The 5,930-nt window shown below is 37.6% G+C and overlaps 1 pseudogene; it reads left to right on the top strand.

Moving 5' to 3' along the window:
* The first annotated feature begins 1,058 nt into the window (after positions 1 to 1,058).
* LOC113354743 lies at positions 1,059 to 1,158 on the top strand (annotated as a pseudogene).
* Positions 1,159 to 5,930: the final 4,772 nt, after the last annotated feature.

Here is a 5,930-nt window from a genome sequence, read left to right as displayed (position 1 = left end):
CCTTCTTAAATGTTTCCATTATATCGCTGAAAGTCGACTCCTTCTTTGTTGGGGATAACAAATGTGGATATGGGGCTCTAGGCACATAGGTAGTCCTATCAGGAATTTCTTGGGACTCCTTAGAAATTGTTTCAGTTTCCTCAGCTATGGGCTCCTCTTCGGAAGTAGAAGGTGGAACTACAGTATGTCCACTAGGCACGGCTACCTTATTGTCTACCGTTTTACCGCTCCTAAGGGTTGTTATTGCATTAACATGATCGGATGGTCTGTCACCTATTTCATTAATTTCTCTAGGGTTGGATTGAGTTTGACTAGGAAACTTACCTCTTTCTCTTAAAGATTCATTTATCTGACTAACCTGGGTTTTGAACTCGGAAACAGCCTGAGACTTAGCTTGAACTATTCTCTTATTTTCTTTTAAACCTTGAGCAACAGATTGCTGAAACTGCATAGTGTTACGAGTTAACACAACAAGAGACTCTTCTAAACTCATAATCTTCTTATCGGAATGGTTCTGAGACTGTGCCGGAGCTGAAGGATTATTAGTATAGCCAAAACCTGGGGGAACCTGAGAGTTACTAGACTGACCTTGATTCTGGCCCTTAGACCAAGAAAGGTTGGGATGGTTTCTCCATCCAGGGTTATAGGTTTCTGAATATGGGTCAAACTTCTGACGGTTATCGAATCTAGTGTTATTATAAAGAGCATTGGCTTGCTCCTAAACAATATGGCCTTCCAAAAAAGGCTCTATTCTACCACTATGACCACTAGAATGACCTAATTCTAAGGCTTCTAACCTGTTGGCTATGGCTGATATTTTAGCATCTGACTCATAAGATCCTTCTACCCTATTGACATTACCTCTACTTAGAAGAATGGTTTTCTGGAGTTCCCTACTATTTTCCCATTGTTGGATCTTATCAGCGATTTCATTCAAAAATGTCATCGCCTCATCAACAGTTTTATTCTCAAACCCACCTGTGCATAAGGACTCAACCATGGTTGTTGTTGAATAATCTAAACCCTCGTAGAGGATCTGAACTAACCTAACCATCTCTAAACCATGATGAGGACATTGAGATATTAAGTCATTGAACCTTTCTAAATACCTATACAAAGATTCTCCCTCTTGTTGAGCAAAAGTACAGATTTGTGTCCTAATAGACGATGTTTTGTGCCTTGGAAAAAACTTCTGTATAAAGGCAGATGTAAGTTGGTCATAGGTTTCAATTGACTCAGAATCCAAACTATACATCCAACATTTGGCTTTATCTTTTAAGCAAAAGGGGAATAACCTAAGTTTCAAAGCATCATCACTAAGGTTTTTAATTTTCAGAGTACTACAAACTTCCTCAAATTCCCTAACATGAAAATAGGGGTTCTCATTCTCTTTTCCTAAAAAGATTGGGAGCATCTGTAAAGTCCCAGGTTTGAGTTCATAATTTTCCTCGGTTTAAGCTAACTTAATACAAGACGGACGAGAGGTCCTAGTTGGGTTTAATAAAGCTTTCAAAGTTGCCATTTCTGGCACTACCAAAGGACTAGGAGTACTTTCTTCACTAATTGTCAAGTTTTCAAAGCTGAAATTTCCAAAGACAGGGCTCTCAAAAGAAGATTCTTTGAGCTCCCCGCATTCACAAGAAGAACTACTAGGTTTATCACTAATCAAACGACCTAGAGTGTTTCTTTTCCAAGCCCGCTCTCTAATAACCTCGGGCATACACTAGAAAAACAAAAGAAAAAAAAAAAGAAATCCTAAAAGGAAGGGAAGTTCTATGCAAACAAAAACAAGGCTGACTCCACCACAGCAAACCTACTGATTTCTAGCAAACAAAAAGCATGATGGCTCCACTTAGATTGTTTCTAGACCAGCTTATGATCCTTCGAAAGGGAATTCTTTACAATTTAAGCAAACCCCTCTGGAATCAATCCGAGTTAAAGTAAGTTGAATCGAGACGAGGGAAGCTCAGTGGAGCTTTAATACCCAAGGCCTCACCGGCGTTACAATGCGGCGTATTCAACTCACATAAACCATCATGAACTTTGAAGCATGCTTAAAAGAGTAACCAATATTTTTCGAATGACTTTCCTATTAAGCTTGCTACCCTATAGGTCTCATTCTAGTCAAATTTTAGGCTTAGGTTCGTGTTTGGTTTTGTTTTCCTAAGGCGGGCAAGAAGGGAACGGTGATGAAATCCGAACCCTTATCTTGTATGGCCAGTCCTTGCCCTATACTAGGAAATTAAAGCAGCCGTTTTCAAATCCTCAGCATATATGCAAGCGAAGGAATACAGTAACTCGCTGACAGGGGATTCACGAGTGTTTCGACAAACTTACCTCCCGTACCAGACGGGCGAAGAACCGTTGAAGTCGACTCGGGCCACGACTCCTATGTCATGTACGAACCCGAGGGACCGAGGCGATATCGTAATCGTCGTCCTTCTCTGCAAACAATTTATATTTAAACTACCCTTCCGTAAGGTTAAAAAAAAAGTCTCAAAGTCCACAGTCCAAAGTTCAAAAATAAAGTGCAAAAGAAAAAGATAATCTAAAAAAATAAAAAAAAATGTCTCTCTCTCTTATTTTTTAATTAATTTTGATTCTTCTTTTCTTTCGCTCCTTTCGCTGTGCTTTTACTCCAAATCTTTAAGTATTCACCAAAAGCTTTGGCAAATTTTTCTTTCGCTCCAAACTCCAAAATCTGTAAGGAAAAGACAAAAACCCAAAAACGTAAAGAAGAACAAATAAAATAAAAATGAAAAACAAATAAAAACCTAAAAATAAAATCTAAAAACTCTATCCTAAAGACAAGTCCGCATCGGCGGTGCCAAAAATTGATGGTATTTTTACAGTGGTTGTAGAAGTGGTAAGTAATGATTCGTTCAAGACTTGTGAAAGCAGATTTTATAGACTTAAATTTCATAAATGATAATAATAAACTCATATAAAAAAGGTGATGTGAATATTGTGGAGAGACTGGGGCTAGGATTCCACCATCGGTCGATATTAGTGATTTAATAAAACAATAATTTCGCAACTCAACATTCAAATTGATTCTAATAATATTTCCTAGACATGTAGATTTTTAAACGAATAGATGTTAATCCAAGCATAGAATATCAAAACTCTAAAGCAAGAATATTCTATCAAGAGAAAATACACCTAACTAATCAAAATCATATAATCCATTTTTAGTTCAATGCAAAAATCATAATAGAATTCCTATAATTAATTTAAAATAAAGATGTATCACTTTTACCGAAACAACAGCTTCCTCCTTCGCCCCAAGGATTGGGTTTAGATCTTCATCATGATGCAAACACACTCAAAAAGATAATTCATTGCTCAAAAGGTGCTTACAAGGATGATAATATGGGAGAAAATAATTAAAAACGGGTTTGTAACACTTATTTCTGTTACAAACCAGCTGTTACAAAGAACGATAAATGAGTACTGTCGTTGTTACTATATCAAATAAGACTGTCGCGCAACTGTCACTGAGACTGTAGCTTCTAAGACCCACGGATGTGTGTCGTTATCATTGTTGATAAACGACTGTCTTGATATGTCTGTTCTTCGTGTTCTTCAGCTATGAAGCAGCAGAAATGGCATTTCCTGCAACTTTGATTTCTCGACTCTCTGTTCGTTCTCACTGCTCCCCAAACTCTCCGTCCCATTCTCTATGCTACCCCAGAGTCGTATTTATACTCAACAGGGCCAAGAATAACTCCTCATTACTCCACGAAATCTCCCATTATACGGCAGTGAAGAAAAATGTTCTCGTGAATATTTTTCTTCCCTGATTTGCCTTCTCATGCGTCTACAGATATGTAACACACTTCAAAAAGATTCTACACGCACCAGATAATATCAAACATGCCTCTACCACAAGATAACTTCCCAAAATAACGAGAAGTCCCGAGAATATTTCACAAAGAATATATGGGCCTTGTTTTCTTCAAATGAGAGAATCGACCTTCCTTTTCTGAATCAAATGCAGTGATCACCCATGTTTTAGCATAACAGATCAATACCAATCTAGTTCAAGCCGAGAATCTCGTCAAATATCTTCATCAATCTTCAGAGATTAAATGCAGTATAACACGAGTTTTTCCCCACTCCCTGTTTTGCTTCCAAATGATTATCCAGCCCAACTGGATCGATTCCAGCGACCCTACCACTCCTGTCTAGTACTGAGGAAAGTACCCAATGATTTTCAGCCTTTTAATCTACTTAAAACACGCTCACATCGCAAACCCTAATCTCTGGCCGTTGGCTGCAAAAGTTTCCGCCAAAACTGGAAGTTGAATGAAGAAGATGACCTCCCCCTAACAGACATGGGGGTGCGAATAGCGGATGCCTTGAGGGGTGCACGGGGGTGCCCTTATCCAAAATGAGGGTGCACTTAGTACTTTTCTCCTGGGTCCAAATAGCACTTTTCGAGCAACTTTTTCCACACAAGTGTATTTCTCCAAAAACACCTACACAAACATAAAAACACCATAATAAGTACAAAATCAAGCACTAACAATAGAGACACTGAGGACAATTCGGACACAAAAATGTGTCTATCACTATCTCAAGCTTGTTGTCAAGTTTAGTTGTCAAAACTATAAGTCTTAATTTCTAGTCTACTTATAGCTAAGTCTCGGATTACGATAGAAAGTGTAGTTGAGCATTAGACTTCACGGCGTTCATCGATTGAAGACGAAGAACTACTAAGGGGAGCTTGTGGAACTTCATCAACAAAAGGTATGTGGAGACTTGGATTCATCTATCACTCAAAAGTTTATCTACTTTATCTCCTATTTGAAACAAAAGTCGTATAGCTATTTAGACTTCGATTACACACATTTGATATTTCGAACTGAGTTTAAGTCACTTACATATTTCTTGAAATATGTGTTGGTAAGCCTTCGCTTTAACCAAGTTCATCTTATATTCTTGACGAAAGTCAAACGATGATCATGTGAAAATCGCCTGGTAACATCTTACATTATTTGTGTAAGACAGTCATTTGATGTAGACTCGGAATATTTCGTATTGATCATTCGATTAATTGAAAATTGCTTTGAAGCTAATAGTTTGTGTGAGACAACTATTGTCGTCTTCAAATAATGTTTCAATGATTTAAATGGGAGTTTAGAACAAATAACCATGATTTAATATAGCACAGTATGCGTACTTGTATGCTAACTATTGCAAGTTATTCCAAGTCCGGAAACCATGGTATGCATATGCGTACTGGTTGGTTAATGAAATTCCGGGAACTTAGTATGCGTACCGGTATGGATACTGGCGTGAAGTTCAAGTTCGGGGATTTAACTGAGTTTGGATGGTATGTGTACCAGTTCGCATACTGGAGAACCCAAACTTAGTCTGGCCACTTAGGTATGTGTATCCCTTTGCATACTTGAATAGGTTATGTTCTAAAATCGGTTTGTTTATGAACTAATACATTTAAGGAACGCAATCTTTTGCAAACTGTGGCTATAATGTTCATGAATTGATTCGAGTGCATCAAAATCGATTCTGCTTTAATTATGTCTTATATGCTTCTATGAGAGTATAAGCAATTGAACAAATCCAGAACTATTTTCATTTGAGTCATTTGAACTAGTTATGGTTAAGATGAATAAGGTTGATATGAAAGTGTTCATATGGCTAACTTCGGTTAACTATTGTTGAGCCAACAAAGTGTACATGTTTAGGTACGGTTACTCATCGCTAAATGAAGTCACTTTTCATTTGTGTGTAACAAGCTAAGTTCGATCTAACGGTTGAATGATATTATCTTGAGTTTAATCAGGTTTTCATCTAATGGTGAATATTGAATTCTTTGTTACCAAGGTAACGTTGATTGTAAACCCTGATTTGAAGACTATATAAGGGAGAACTCTAGCAACTCGGAAACCTAATCCCCACATCTC

The sequence above is a fragment of the Papaver somniferum genome, chromosome 2, assembly GCF_003573695.1.
Source record: "Papaver somniferum cultivar HN1 chromosome 2, ASM357369v1, whole genome shotgun sequence".
NCBI lineage: Eukaryota > Viridiplantae > Streptophyta > Magnoliopsida > Ranunculales > Papaveraceae > Papaver > Papaver somniferum.
Note: the sequence above shows the minus strand (reverse complement) of the source record. Positions and strands in the feature narration are given on the sequence as shown.